Source organism: Arachis ipaensis, chromosome B7 (genome assembly GCF_059453495.1).
Source record: "Arachis ipaensis isolate K30076 ecotype BB chromosome B7, ASM5945349v1, whole genome shotgun sequence".
In the NCBI taxonomy this organism is placed as follows: Eukaryota; Viridiplantae; Streptophyta; class Magnoliopsida; order Fabales; family Fabaceae; genus Arachis; species Arachis ipaensis.
The window spans coordinates 96,341,439-96,356,892 of NC_142442.1; the positions used below are offsets into that span (position 1 = coordinate 96,341,439).

General features: G+C 38.2%; 1 non-coding gene across 1 annotated transcript; it reads right to left on the reverse strand.

Annotated features, from left to right (window-relative positions):
• Positions 1 to 15,106: 15,106 nt before the first annotated feature.
• Positions 15,107 to 15,210, reverse strand: LOC148553442 (small nucleolar RNA R71). The gene has a single exon (XR_015892653.1). It is a non-coding gene; the product is annotated as a small nucleolar RNA R71 (small nucleolar RNA).
• Between the last annotated feature and the right edge of the window lie 244 nt (positions 15,211 to 15,454).

Consider the following 15,454-nt stretch of genomic DNA (forward strand, 5'->3'; position numbering starts at 1 on the left):
TCTCAGTGTTGCATATTTCTCGGTAAACATCTACAAGAGACACCCGAAGAGGGGTCTAATTGTGGTATTTTCTAGGCTTTTCACTGGGTTATGATGAATGGAAAATTGATGGTTTAGAATTTCACAATTGAATTCTCGTTGCAAGTATAGTTTCTAAACCAATCAATAATCCTTTCATACAAAAGTTTGTTTGTCACAAGTACAAATCCCTAAAATCTATTAATCGAAGTATTTAAACCTCGGGTCGTTCTCCCTAGAAATTTTGATAAAGTGTCTTGTTATTGGTTATGAGGTATGTTTTGGGGTTTTTGGGATAAGAGACATGAAATGTAAATGGCAAAGGAAATAAACTAACAACTAACAAAGCTCTTGGCAAGGCATGAGAATTGCAAGTCCTATCCTTGTTATCTTCCTTAACTGTGACCACAATTGTCCAATGCTCCCACTTAGTTAACCTCTAATCATGGAGGAAAGTCAGGTGGATGAATCAATTTGATTCCTCAAGTCCTAATCTAGTCCTAAGGAAAGACTAGCTTTAGAGGCATTCAAGTTAACTAGCAACTTCTAATTATCAATCAACGAAGGCATTAGATAACTCAAGAGTCACTAATTACTCTACCTAGGCCAAGAGGAACAAAATCTACACTATAATCCAACCAAGCATTTCATCAAACACATGGAAAGCATAAAAAGAAAGCATAGTAAATTGCAAGAAAAGTAAATCTACACTACTCAATTGCAAGGAATTAACAACAACAATCAAAAGAAACACAATTATTATGAATTACCTCAAATTGAATTGAAAGAAAATAGAAGGAACAAGAGTAGATATACAACAAAGCATGGAAACAAAATAGAAGAAATTACAACAAAAAAATAGAAGAATGATGAATGTAACAATAAGGAATTGAAGAGTAAAAGAAGATGAAAGCATGAGTTGAAACCTAGATCTAAGATTATTGACCTAAACCTAATCCTAATTCTAATCCTAGAGAGAAGTGAGAGCTTCTCTCTCTAAAACTAACTCTAAACTAATCCTAATGTGTGTGAATGAGAAAAAATGTGAATAATGATTTCCCTTCAATCCTTGGTCCTTTTATGCATTTTGGCACCAAAGTTGGTTGTAAACTGGGCCCCACAGCTCTCAGAATTCGCTGGTCACATTTTCTATTTAAAAAATCACGTGCGGCCACCGACGCGTGCGCATCCCTTGAAGTTTTGCGATCCACGCGTGCGTGTCTAGTGCGCGTGCTTGTGGATGGGTGCAACCAAATTTTCGGCTTTTTCTATGTGTTCTCAACTTTGCATGCTTTCCTTTTCACTCCTTTGATCCATTCCTAACCTTTTCAACCTGAAATCACTAGCAAACAAATCAAGGCATCTAGTCGAATCAAAGGTGGATTAAAATTAACAATTAAGGGCCTAGAAAGCATGTTTTTACACTTAAGCACAAATTAGGAGACAATCATGAAACCATGCTATTTCATTGAATAAATGTGGGTAAAAACCCTAAAAATGGGGTTTATTAACCTCCCCAAACTTAAACCAAGCATGTCCTCATGCTTAAACCAAGAGAGAGCAAAGGGTATCAACATTTATTCAATGCAAACTAATCTAAATGTAATCTACCTATATGCAACTATCTACATGAATACAATTGCTTGGTCAAAATAAATCGATTTCCAATAAAATCAATATAAGCACAAGGGCTAAAGGTGTTAATAACCATGCCAAACCACAATTGAATTGAGCTAGTAAATATTTTTACAAACTTGCATGAAAAGAGATGATCATAGGTGAAAACATGTAATTGAGCAACCGAACACTCACCAGAAGTGTTTGCACTCTATTCGCTCAAGTGTTTAGGGTTGATTCACTCAATTATCTCCTAATCATGCTTTCCAAGATTTGTTTTTCTTCTAACAATCAACATATATTTCATGCATGCATACAGGTATCATGTAATGGGGCTACGGTCAAGGTAGGATGCATATTTGGTCAAGTGGACTTAAAATTTGAATCTTTGATAAGCTTAAACTTCCCACCTAACCTATGACATCCTATACAATTCCAAACTAACCTAACTACCCATTTTTCACTTTTTCACATATTCATGCATTTCCTTTTCTTGATCACAACCCATATGCATTGATTATTATTGAGCTTAACTTTGGGGTATTTTGTCCCCTTTTTATTTCTTTCTTCTTTTTTTTTCTTTCTTTTCTTTTCTATTTTTTTTCTTCGACATATATATATATATATATATATATATATTTTCTTTTTGTTTTTCTCATTTTCTTTTTTTTCTTTTTCAATAAGGTATCCACAAGAGCATCAATGCATAAAGTTTTACATTTATTACACATGAGCATGTACCCAATTCCTAATATTTACAACAAAAATACAAAACTACCCTTTCATTCAACCAATGTCCCAAGATTCCCACACTTGAATGATACACACACACTAGCCTAAGCTAACCAAAGATCCAAATAAAGGACATTTATTATTTTTCGCTTTAAGGCTTGTAATGTGCTAAAATTAGGAACAAAGTGGGTTAATCGTAGGCTCAAATTGGCTAACAATGGAAGATAAAAGGTAAGGCTATTTGGGTAAGTGAGCTAAATTAAATGATGGCCTCAATCATATAAATGCATGAATACACAAAACAATGGACATAAAGAATCAAACAAATCAAGGATCACAATCATAGAAAGAGAATAATGCACACAAGAAGGAAGATAAGTGGTTATAAGATGTAACCACACCATTAGGCTCAAAACTCACAAGCTTGTGTTCTTAGCTCAAAAACATGTTCCAAGCAAGTTCAATGAAAAGTTTTCTCTCAAATCAATTGTTGCCCTATAGATAGAAATCTTGAAAAATTCATTATTTTGACTAAGCTTATTATGTATATATACGCAAAATTAAGAAGATGAATCTAAAAATCCTAAAAGACTTAAAAATGAATTGCAAAAGTGGTGGGATTAGAAATTTGTCACCCAAAAACGCCGAACGGTCGGACGACCCCCCCACACTTAAAAGTTTGCACCGTCCTCGGTGCACTCAAAGATGAGCAAGGGGGTACGACGACTTCCCGAGTTGCCACCTTCAGCTGGTAGGTCAACCGGTTGCTGCGTATTCTTTCTGTCACTTCTGTTTTTGCTTGTGGTGTGTTAATCGTGAAAAACAGAAAATAACAACGTAAGATGAGAAAATACAAAAGCAAGGAAGCATAATTATTGGAATGAGGTAAATCACTAGGATCGAGTGAGTGAATTAGTGAGACATTAACGAAAGATAGGTATGTGAATTCTAAATTAGGCGCCGTTTAGAACACACTAGCATAAAAAGCGATGTCACAAAAGAAGTATGCACTTCACATATCCTAGTGTGCTTGAGATGCTTTAAGTAAACTTGTAAGGTAAAACAAGCATTAAAGAAGCATGAGAGCATTCAAGCTAAAAGCATATGGATGCATATGATCATGAAATACAATGTATTAAGGTAAATGCACAACATCCACCATCAAGAACTTGCCTAATCGAGGAAAAGGATTCAAATCACATGGTGGCTAGCTACAACATGCAATTCATGTAAAGTTACAAGCTCGAAGGTAATTCTCATAACTTGGTATTCTCAAAAGATAAGCATTAAGAACTTAAAACCAAGTAGCAAAATATGACTTCAACAGTAAGCAGCAATATATAGTAAACAAAATCAATAATCCAACACTTATCATGAAAAAACAAAAATTAAACTGAAAAATGAACTAACTAAACAACTAACTAATTATCTAACTAAAAGAAATGGTTATGGATGGTGTTTGGAAGTGTTGGACGAGGGGTATGGGAAGGGAAGAAGAAAGGAGAAGGAAAGAAATTGAATGAGGAAAGGAAAAGAAGTGTAGTGAAAGAAGAGCATCCACGCGTACGCGTGCATGGCACGCACGCGTAGATGATAGTGCAATGGACGCGACGCGTACGCGTGCATGGCAAACCAGAGGGTTGACACGCACGCATCTGTCACACTTCCACGTGGGTAGCCTTGCGCGCGAGGCACAATGTTCGCGCAGTGTACGCGTAACTCTCGGGTTTTTGGCTTGGGGTGGAATTTCTCAATCCACGCGTACACGTACATGACGTGGGCATGTGGATGGTTGAAAATGCTTAATGCACGCATATGCGTGGATGGTGCTCTGTTTTTTTTAAATTTTCCTATGTTTTTGCACCAATCCAAGCATTCCAAACCTCCAAACAACTACCAAAACACTATAAAACCTTATTTAACATGCTAAACTACCAAATAAACTCAACAAATCAATCAAAACATGAATTTAACTAATTCTATAAATATGTATAAAAGAGAAAAATGAAAAGAGTTTATCATGGTGGGGTGTCTCCCACCTAGCACTTTTATTTATTGTCCTTAAGTTGGACTTATGGGGAGCTCCTCATCAAGGTGGCTTGTGCTTAAATTCTTCTTGGAACTCCCACCAATGCTTGGTTCTCCATTGCACGCCAAGACTCCTCATGTATTGCACCAAGTCTTGATGGAGTTCTTCACAAGCTTGGGGCTCCCAAAGTTGATCCTCGTCTTGTAATTGGTGCGGATTTTACAATCACAGACTAACCGGCAAGTGCACTGGGTCGTACCAAGTAATACCTCAGGTGAGTGAGGGTCGATCCCATGAGGATTGATGGATCAAGCAACAATGATTGATTGATTGGCTTAGTTAGACAAACAGAAAAGAGTGTTTGAATGATCAAGAAGCATTAAACAATCATTCAGAAATTAAAATAGTAAAGTAAATGAGTTGGAAATAAAATATGGAGAAGACAGTCAAGGTTTCAGAGTTATCTATTTTTCCAGATTAACTTTTCTTACTAACTATTTTAATTATGCAGGATTTAATTCATGGCAAACTATGTGTGACTAGACCCTAATTCCTTAGACCTTTCTAGTCTCCACTAAAATTCATTAACTGCCAATTCCTTGGTCAATTAATTCTAATTAGAGGTTGATGATCAAATTCCAGTTTATATGCCACAAAAATCCTAATTACCCAAAAATAAAAGGATCATTTGTCACGTATCCCGTTAAATCCAGATAATTAAAATTTAGGAGAACATGTTTTCAAGCTGTTGTTCAAGTAAAGAGCTTTTCCAAGTTATACAAGAACTCAATTAGAAAAAGGGTCATACTTCCGTTCCACCCAAATTCATAAGATAAAGAGCAAAAACAATTCTTAAATTATAAATCCATACATGAATTAAAATAGAAAAGTAATAAAATCAATCCATACAAATAGACAGAGCTCCTAACCTTAACAATGGAGGATTAGTTGCTCATGGTTTTGAGAAGAAAACTAGGATTCTGGTAAATTGTAAAATACAGAATGTAAATTCGAATAGAATCCCCCTTAGGGAAGAAAAGTTTCTTCCTTTTATATCTAATCCTAATAATTTAAAATCTAATTTCTAAAACTAACATAATATCTTTTCCTAATTTAAGATTTGAATTTAAATCAGAATTAATCAAATAATCAGCAAGTCTTCAATTGATGGGTGGGGACCACTTGTTTCGTCCATTCTACAGCTTCTAATTTGTGTTTTCTGGGCTGGAAACCGAGTCAAACCAGCCTAGAAATCACCCCCAGCATTTTTCTGCATTTTCTGCACGTGGCGCATGTCACGCGTACGCGTCAGTCGCGACTACGCGTCGATGGTCGCATGTTACGCATACGCGCCATTCACGCGTACGCATCACTGAGCAAATCTTCAAATCATGCGTACGCGTTGGTCACGCGGACGCGTCGCCATGGAAACCTCCAAATCACGCGCATGCGTCAGTCACGCGTACGCGTCGCTCCTCGCTACCATCTCCTTTGATTCTTGTGCTGCAGAAACTCCATCAAATCCTGCCAAATGCTACCTAAAATAAACAAAATTGCAAAAGACTCAAATTCACTAGGAAAAGATAGGAAAGATGCGCACGCATCACAATCCCAAACTTGAATTGTTGCTTGTCCTCAAGCAACCAAAACTAATATAGGCTTAGGTTGTGAATTTGCATGAGAATGAGAAGTCGATTAAGCTCATGTCTCTTCTTATAGTAGGGTTTACAACTACACTCCTAAATAATTTTGGCATCTCACTCTTCTTTGATTCAGAATGATGTCACTGTCATTCGGAATTAGAATCCGAATAATATTATGAACTCTCTGATATTTTGTAACTCAATTTAACCCTTGAACACAGTAATTTTTTCTTTGGTGCTTTGCACCTTGAGCCTAGCCGTGACTTTAAATGTTTTGTCTCAAGTTTTACTTGACACAGAAACACCACAAGCACTTAACTGGGGAAGTTTCTTTAAGTTCTAAATATTTCTATTATTATAATAATTTTTTAATTTTAATTTTTTTTTCAGTTACTCCCGGAAAGTGGTGCTCAAAGCCTTTGGCATACTTTGCAATTGATCTCAACTCTAAATGTTTTGTCTCAAGGATTACTTGACACAAGAACACCACAAGCATGTGACTAGGGAAACAACTCTTTGAGCTTTTAATCATGTCTGACCTCCCTAGTCATTGATGCTCAGAGCCTTGGACCTTGCTCTTATTTTTCTTTTGCTGTTTCTTTTGCTTCAAGGATTAAACTTTCATTAATTTCAAAGAAATTAAGATAATTCTCTAAATTCTTATTCCTTGTACATCAACATTCTTTGATTCAAATTTAAATATGCACTGTTCTTGTCATGCATTAAGAATCACAGAAAATACCACCACATTTAAGTGAATAAGACTACTCTTCAATATAGACTTAATTTCTCATGCAATATATCACTTCTTTTTCTTTTTCTTTTTAGATTCAAGTTCAGTGAGCAGTACATGAGATAAATACTAGAATGAAACTAATTCTAAGAACTGAAAGTACTAAAGATCATGCAGGCAATCAAAGAAGCAGAAAACAGAAAACAATAAAAAAGGAATGGAAGAGAAATAGAATGAAAGGAACTCAACCACCTCAGTTATCCTAGTGGCCATCTCATTCCTCCATGAAAAATATTCATCTCCCTTTGGTGCTATTAAAATAAATAGAAAAGCCTTAAGTGAAGCGACAACACCAAACTTAAAGGTTTTCTTGTCCTCAAGCAAAGAAGAACTGAAAACAAAGAAAAATAATTAGTATGATGAAAGAAGAATAAAAGGATAAAAGAACAAGAGAGAATTAGGATTGGGGGTGGAGGATTTGAAATCAGGCACTGAGGGGTTTAATTTGGGCGTCGCATGCGACGCGTACGCGTAAGGCACGCGTACGTGTGGATCGCGCAATTTCCAAGTGACGTGTGCGCATCAGGCACGCGCACGCGTGGATGGCCATTTTTTATTTGTTCCTCATACATGTGATCGACTTTGTGCCTCTAGCACGCTTCCAGCGGCAAGACATCACAACTCTCTAGCCAAACACTCGTTGACGCCATTTTTTTTAGGGTCACGCGTACGCGTCAGGGACGCGCACGCGTGGGTGGCCATCTGCGCAAACGACGCGCATGCGTCAGGGACACGTACACGTGATGCAGGTTATGCGTCCAGCACAGTTCCAGAACCACTCCTGCTCAACTTTCTGTTCACTTTTATTTTTCACGTACACACATATGATGCGTACGCGTCAGCGACGTTTGCGCGATTTTTTATTTTTTGTGTCGCCTAAAGTGTTCTGTTCCAGTTATAAAATAGCTGCATGATCAGAAAAAAAGTAAAAACTCAATAAAAATCAAATAAATAAGAAAACTACTACTACGAGAAATAACTAAGGATATGAAATTATCGGGTTGCCTCCCGACAAGCACTTCTTTATCGTCACTAGCTTGACGGTCAGCTCCTCTAAGAAGGAGGATCATAGGGGCTCAGCTCTTCAACCCTTAATTTGAACTTCTTTCCTGTGTCTCCATAAATCAGCTCAATATGCTCCAGAGAGAGGATTTTGTTTACTATATAAATCCACACTGGCTTGCTAGTCAACACCACTTTCATTCCTGGGGAGAAACCTTCAGTGGGTATCTTTTTGTTTCTCCATCCTCTGGGTACTTTCTTCTTTTTTGGAACCGCCTCCTTGGTGGATGATGCATTCCCAACACCAAACATAGATTTTATGTCAGGGGGAAGTTTGTTGATTGTCACCAAGGGAAGTTTGAGCTGCAGATTCTGCTATATGTCATCAGGGGGTTCTTGAAGGGTTGGATCAATAAGCTCAGTCTGCATGCACCTCTCTTCTTTACCTGTTGAATGTATATCTTTGAAGACATGAAAGACCAGTTGCTCATTATGCACTCTGAGCACTAATTCACCCACTTCTACATCAATTAGAGCTCTCTTAGTGGTTAGGAAAGGTCTTCCTAGGGTTATAGAGGCGTTCTCATCCTCCCCTGTGTCAAGAATCATAACATCTGCTGGGAGGAAGAACTTGATGCACGGAAAACTTGTCTCACAACAAATTCCCTTCGGCAAGTGTACCGACTTTGTCGTCAAGTAAAAACTCACAATAGAGTGAGGTTAAATCCCACAAGGATTGATTGATCAAGCAACTTTAATTAGAGGACTGTTCTAGTTGAGCGAATCCAGAATTTGAGTTGAGAATTGCAAAAAATAAAATGGTGGGAAGGTAATTGACAGGAAAGTAAATGCTAGAATTATAGATCTGAAAGTTAATGACGGAAGGTAAATGGGAATGGGGGAATTACTCGTTAAAGTAAATAACAGAAATTAAAAAGAATGGGTAAGATCAGAAATGGGGAGTTCATTGGGCTTAGGAGATGTTGCATTCTCCGGATCAATTTCATTTTCATCTCTTCCTCAATCAATGCGCTCATTGATCTCCTTGGCAATCTTAAGTGATTGAATTACAATTTCTTGTAATTCAATCTCTCAAATCTTGATGAATAGCCAATTCCTTGGTCAATTGCTCATGAGAAGAGATGAAGTATGGTCACTGATTATACCACATGCATTTCCCAAACCAAGTGTTGAGAGGATTATAGTCACATATCCATCCAAACCCAATTTGGTCCAGCATGAGAAAGCATTTCTAGCTTGATCTCTTCATTCCTCTTTCAAGGTTCAGAAGAGATCCAAGTATGAATAGCTTCTTTTTCAAGATAACTACTCAATTGGATGAAGATCGAAAGCTTTCAAGTAAAATCAAGAGAAAAGATAGAAGAAGAATAATGAAAACTAGTATTGATCCATCAAATTACAACAGAGCTCCCTAACCCAATGACAGGGGTTTAGTTGTTCATAGCTCTGGAAAATGAAAACAAAGATGGAGAATACATGATGAAAACTTAGAAGTGCAGAGAAAGTAAATACAGAGAGTAGTTCTATGCTAAGAGTCTCCCTATAATTTCCAACTCCCAAAATATTTCAAAGATACTCCTATATATACTACTCTTCTGTTCTTCTAGTTGATTCTTCAAGTCTTGGGCCTTTGGATCTTGAGTTGGAAGCAGTTGTCTTCTTCATTGGGCTTAGCTTTTACTTGCAGAGAGAAAGTATGAAGTGGGCAGGGGCTTTGGCTCAGGAAGTTAGTGGTGTTAACGTTCAGTGAAAATATGGGTTCGAGAACGTTAGTGACAATCACCTTTTTTACGAACGTTCCTCACCAAAGTTAAAGGCCACGTTAACCTCAACGTTAGTGGCACAAACGTTGCCACTAACGTTTCCACTATGTCCTTCGCACACGTTATTGGGACTCAACATTCCCAATAATGTTGAGAAGCCTCCCCCTTCCCTACGTTAGAGCCCACGTTAACTTAGTTAACGTGGCTCTTTTAACGTAGGCTTGCCATCCTTCGAGAACGTTAGTGACACTTACCATTGTCACTAACGTTCCAAATTGCCCCTATTTTCCACGTTAGAGTCCACGTTAACTAGGTTAACGTGGCTTCTAACGTGGCCTTGCTAGCCATCTCCAACGTTAGTGACAAAGTTGAGTGTCACTAACGTTGGCTCATCCTTCCCTTATCCACGTTAGCTTCCACGTTAACTAAGTTAACGTGGGAGTTAACGTGGCTCATGGTGGCATGTGTGGCTTCTTCCAACGTTAGTGACAATGTTGGGTGTCACTAACGTTGGCGATCACCTTCTTTCTTCACGTTAGCTTCCACGTTAACTAGGTTAACGTGGGAGTCAACGTGGCTCATTGGGGGCTTGTGTTCTTCCAACGTTAGTGACAATGTTGGGTGTCACTAACGTTGTCGACCACTTTCTTCCTTCACGTTAGCTTCCACGGTAACTAGGTTAACGTGGGAGTTAACATGGCTTAATGTGCTTTGGCCAACGTTAGTGACAATGTTGAGTGACACTAACGTTGGCTCCCCCCCTTCCTTCTTAACGTTAGAGGCCACATTAACTAGGTTAACGTGGAATCTAACGTGGCCACTCATGATCTTGGTTCAACGTTAGTGATAATGTTAAGTGTCACTAACGTTGGCTCTATTTCTTAACATGGGCAATGATGGCTTCGAGAGCGTTATTGGCAATCACTTTTCTCATTAACTTTGCAAGTTACTCCCATTCCACGTTAGTGTTAACGTTAGTGCAACTAACGTAGCCACTAATGTGGTTCTTCTTTGCTTCCTTTGTCCTGAAATTAAGCAATAAAGTGCATCAAAGTTCTAGTCCAAGTCATGGGAAATGCAACGTCCAATTTGTCCTTAAATTCATGCAAAATCCTCATGAAATCATGTAAAATGCACAATGTATGCTTGAATCAAGATTTAAGTGAATATCTACCCAAAACTAGCTTATTTCCTAAGGAAATGCATGAAACTACCCTAAAAACAGTAAAGAAAAGGTCAATGAAACTGGCCAAAATGCCCTGACATCACAACACCAAACTTAAAGCTTGCTTGTCCCAAGCAAGTACTGGAACAAGAGAATGATGAAAGAAATGCCAAGAGACATGAGTCATTCTTGTGGAAGTCATGTCCTGGTTTTATGGTGGTTTCATGCATAGCAACTTAGGCTCATTCCTGGCTTTCAGACCCTTATTATGTCCTAGAATACTCACTTGTTATTGCATCCCATGAGACTTTTATTCATTGATCCTTTTGTTGTTATTTGAGGGCTTATTTTTGTTCTTAAGCTAAGTGCTCTGTAAGGGGGCTACTCTTTAAAATAAGCTTTCAGCCAACACTCCCGAACCAGTTGGTTCAAGGTGCTAGGTGTTGAAGCACCCCTAAGGACTTACTTGCTCAAGTCTCTCCCCCATACATACACACCATAGGCACATAGTTTATTTATTTTCTTTTCTTGAGACCTTGGTGTCCAGCACCTCTTTGGGTTACTAAATGCTCTGTGGTGAGGGTTACTCTTGATAGTGGACTTTCAGCTAATAATCCCGGGTTAGTTAACCCAAGTTACCAAGTGATAAGGCACCCCTAAGAGCTTATTCATCCAAGTAGATCCCTCACACAGGAGCACCACAGACACATGCTTCAAGATTAAAACCATTTGTGCCTAGCCTTATTGCTTACTATTTTTCTTTTATTCCTCAACTTTGATTGTTCTTTTCCTTTTTTTTATTAGGATCTTCTTATTTATCTAGTCTCATGGGGTGTGTCTCAAGCATAGTATTCATGACAGATAGTTGTCTTTCCACCTTATGGTTGAACTAACTTAGCTAACTTATGACCACACCACAAACTCATGGACTTACTCCCTAGTATGAACTCCACTCTGGTCTTTTGAAAATAATCATTCTCTTTTCATTTGATTCAAAAGGGACAAGCATACAAGTAAGTAAAGAAATGATGTAGTGACATAGAGACTAGCACACAGAGACCTCTTCAACACACAAACTTAAAAAAAAATAGAATTTAAAAAGGTTTAAACTAATCATGGAAGCAAGTTCTATTTCATACAAGATCTTCCTTATTTAAAACTTAGAACAAGATGGACCAAAGAAAGAACTCTGATGCCAAGGCATCTTAGGCTAGTTTCACTAGCATTTTTCTGTTAGTTTTAGTTGTTTTATGCATTTTCTTGAGCTTAAAGTAACCAAGAATGGTTAGATGAATAACAAAGTAATGAACCATCCAAACAGTATGATTTTGATGCAAATTCCATGAGTTTTTAGTTATATTACTTGAATGCTATGAATGGAAGATTTCTCATGAAATTTTGCAAGACTTTGATGCAATTGTTTGGATGATTTCAGGGAAGAAGAGGCTAGGCAAGGAAGCAACAAAATCAATAAAGGAAGCTTGAATATCACATGTGGAGTTTAAGTTCCAGTTTAAGCTTAAACTGGAACTTAAACTACCAAACCATATAATGCTGGAAATGGCGTTTAAGTTCCAGTTTAAGCCTAAACTGGAGCTTAAACGCCAGAATCATGAAGGCTAAGAAATGCTGGAACTGACGTTTAACCTCCAGTTTAACCTTAAACTGGAAGTTAAACGCCAAAATGGGAAATGCACCAGGGAGCCATTTCCACATTTAAGCTCCAGTTTAACCTTAAACTGGAGCTTAAACGTGTTCGACCAAGTTTTCTCCTCCAGGGTTGCTTTCTCCATTTCCACGTTTAAGCTCCAGTTTAACCTTAAACTGGAGCTGAAACGTGTTCGACACCTCCAGGGCTACCTTTCTCCGCTTCCACGTTTAAGTTCCAGTTTAACCTTAAACTGGAGCTTAAACGTGTTCGACCTCCAGGATGGCTTTCTCTATTTCCACGTTTAAGCTCCAGTTTAACCTTAAACTGGAGCTTAAACGTGTTCGACCTCCAGGGCTGCCTTTCCTATCTCCACGTTTAAGCTTCAGTTTAACCTTAAACTGAAGCTTAAACGTGTTCGACTACGTTACCCTCCAGGGCTACCTTCTTCCATTTCCACGTTTAAGCCTCAGTTTAACCTTAAACTGAAGCTTAAACGTGCTTCCACAAAAGGCATCACTGGAAGTGTCTGGCGTTTAAGCTGCAGTTTAAGCTTAAACTGCAACTTAAACGCCACTATTGGAAAAGGTTTCTGGGCCAAAAATATTGCAGTTTAAGTTAGCTTTTGAGCACAAACATTAACTTAAACTTACTCTGGTATGAAACCCAATTGAATATCATGGTTTATGGGATTGGGCCTGAAGGATTGATGAGTCTGGAATTTCAATTTGTTGAGTCATGTGTCATTACTTGATTATCACTAAGTTGGCTCAATGAATGTTACAGAATTTGGATCAGCAGCCTCATCAAGATTATGGATCATAAACCCAAAGCAAAAGGAAAGCAGGGAGAGGCCTCAAAGCCCAAGAAACACAACAGAAGCTCAATGAAGAAAGTGTATAAATAGGATAGAATTTAAGTTAGAGGGACTTTTACCTTTTCATTTTGGAAGTTTTCATACTTTTGTAATTGAATTCAGAGCTATGACTCACTAAACCCCTTTCATTGGGTTAGGGAGCTCTATTGTAATTCAATGAATCAATAATAGTTTTTATCTTCTTCTTCAAACTTTTCTCTTGAATTTTGTTAGAAAGCTTCTCGATCTAATTCCATTGGTTAGTTGTCTTGGGAAAGAAACTATCCATAATTGGAATCCTTCGGAACCTTGGGAAAGGAATGGAGGATTCATGCTAGAGAAACTTTCTCACAGTGAATTGGATTGGGGTTTGGATGGATATTGTGACATGTAATCCTACCAAATTGTGGTTCATGAAACTGTGTCGTATAATCAGTGATCGAGCATCATCTCTTCTTATGAACATTTAAACCAAGGGATTGGGAATTTGTTCGTTTTTAGAGAGAATTGGTGAGCCAAGGGATTGGGATCCAATCATATAAGATTGCCAAGCAAAATTCAATGAATGCATTGGTTGAGGAAGGAATAAAAATGTTTTGATTCGGAGATCTCAATATCTCCTAACACCCAATGAATTCCCCATTTCTGATCTACCCCTTTCTCTTTACATTCTGCAATTAAATTCATGCAATCACCCCATCCCTTTTAATTTCAGCAATTTAGCTTCTCGCTCTTTAATTCATGCAATTTTACATTCCGCAATTCTCATCTAAATCTTGATTCCGCTCAACTAGAACATACTTCTAATCTGAATTGCTCACTCAACCAATCCTTGTGGGATTCGACCTCACTCTATTGTGAGTTTTTACTTGACGATAACCGGTGCACTTGCCGGAAGGAATTTTGCCGATCGTGCAATTTCCTAAATCGTAGCATAACAAGTTTATGCGCATCAAGTTTATGGCGCCGTTGCCGGGGATTGGTTTTCGATTGACAATTCTCCAATTGGAAGTTAACTAGATTGAGCATTTTTTTTTTTGCTTTGTTAATTCAGTTCAAGTTATTTGTTGAATTTTAATTTCTGCACTCTGTTACATGCTTTCTTTCTTTATGCCTTTAAATTCAAGCAACTAACTCACTGACTCACTAACTATTTGAATTAATTCCTCAACTGCTCTAACCATACTCTTCCATTAACCAAGAGTATTTTACTTGTTTGTTGCCTGTGCTGTGTTCTTGTATGACAGGTAGGAGAGGAGAGACATCAACTCCTCCATATACCGAACCAGAGAGGACCCTTCATAGACTTAGAAGGGAAGCAAGAGGGAAGAGAGTACTGGGAGAAGAAGAATCTGAAGGAGAATCTGAGGACAATTTTGAGGAAGCTCTAGATCTCAACATGGAAAGAGAAGTTCATAACCATGGGAGAGCTGATGGAAACAATGCCATTCCCGAGAGGAGGGTTCTTGGGAAAAACCCAACATCTGGGAATTGTGGTAGCAGCATTCAGAAACCACCCATTCAGGCCAACAATTTTGAGCTCAAACCACAGCTAATATCACTTGTGGAGAATCATTGTTCATTTGGTGGGAGTACTAATGAAGACCCAAACCAACATCTCACAAAATTCCTGAGAATTTGCGACACTGTGAAGTCTAATGGAGTCCAGGAAGATGCCTATAAACTGCTTTTGTTTCCATTTTCACTTAGGGACAAGGCAGCTAAGTGGATGGAATCATTCCCAAGGGGGAGCCTAACAACATGGGATGAGGTGGAAAGCAAGTTTCTGGCACGTTTCTACCCCCCACAAAAGGTCAATAGGCTTCGATCTGAGGTTCAGACGTTTAGACAACAAGATGGTGAAACTCTCTACGAGGCATGGGAGAGATTCAAGGATTTGACAAGGAAATGCCCACCAGACATGTTCCATGACTGGGTGCAATTGCATATTTTCTATGATGGACTTTCTTATGAATCAAGGAAGGCTGTAGACCATTCATCAGGAGGTTCATTGAACAGGAAAAAGACTGTGGAAGAAGCCATTGAAGTGATTGAGACAGTGGCTGAGAATGAGTACTACTATGCTTCAGAGAGACACAACACTAAGGGAGTCATGGAGCTGAGCCATGTTGATACAATTTTAGCCCAAAATAAAGTGTTTGCCAAG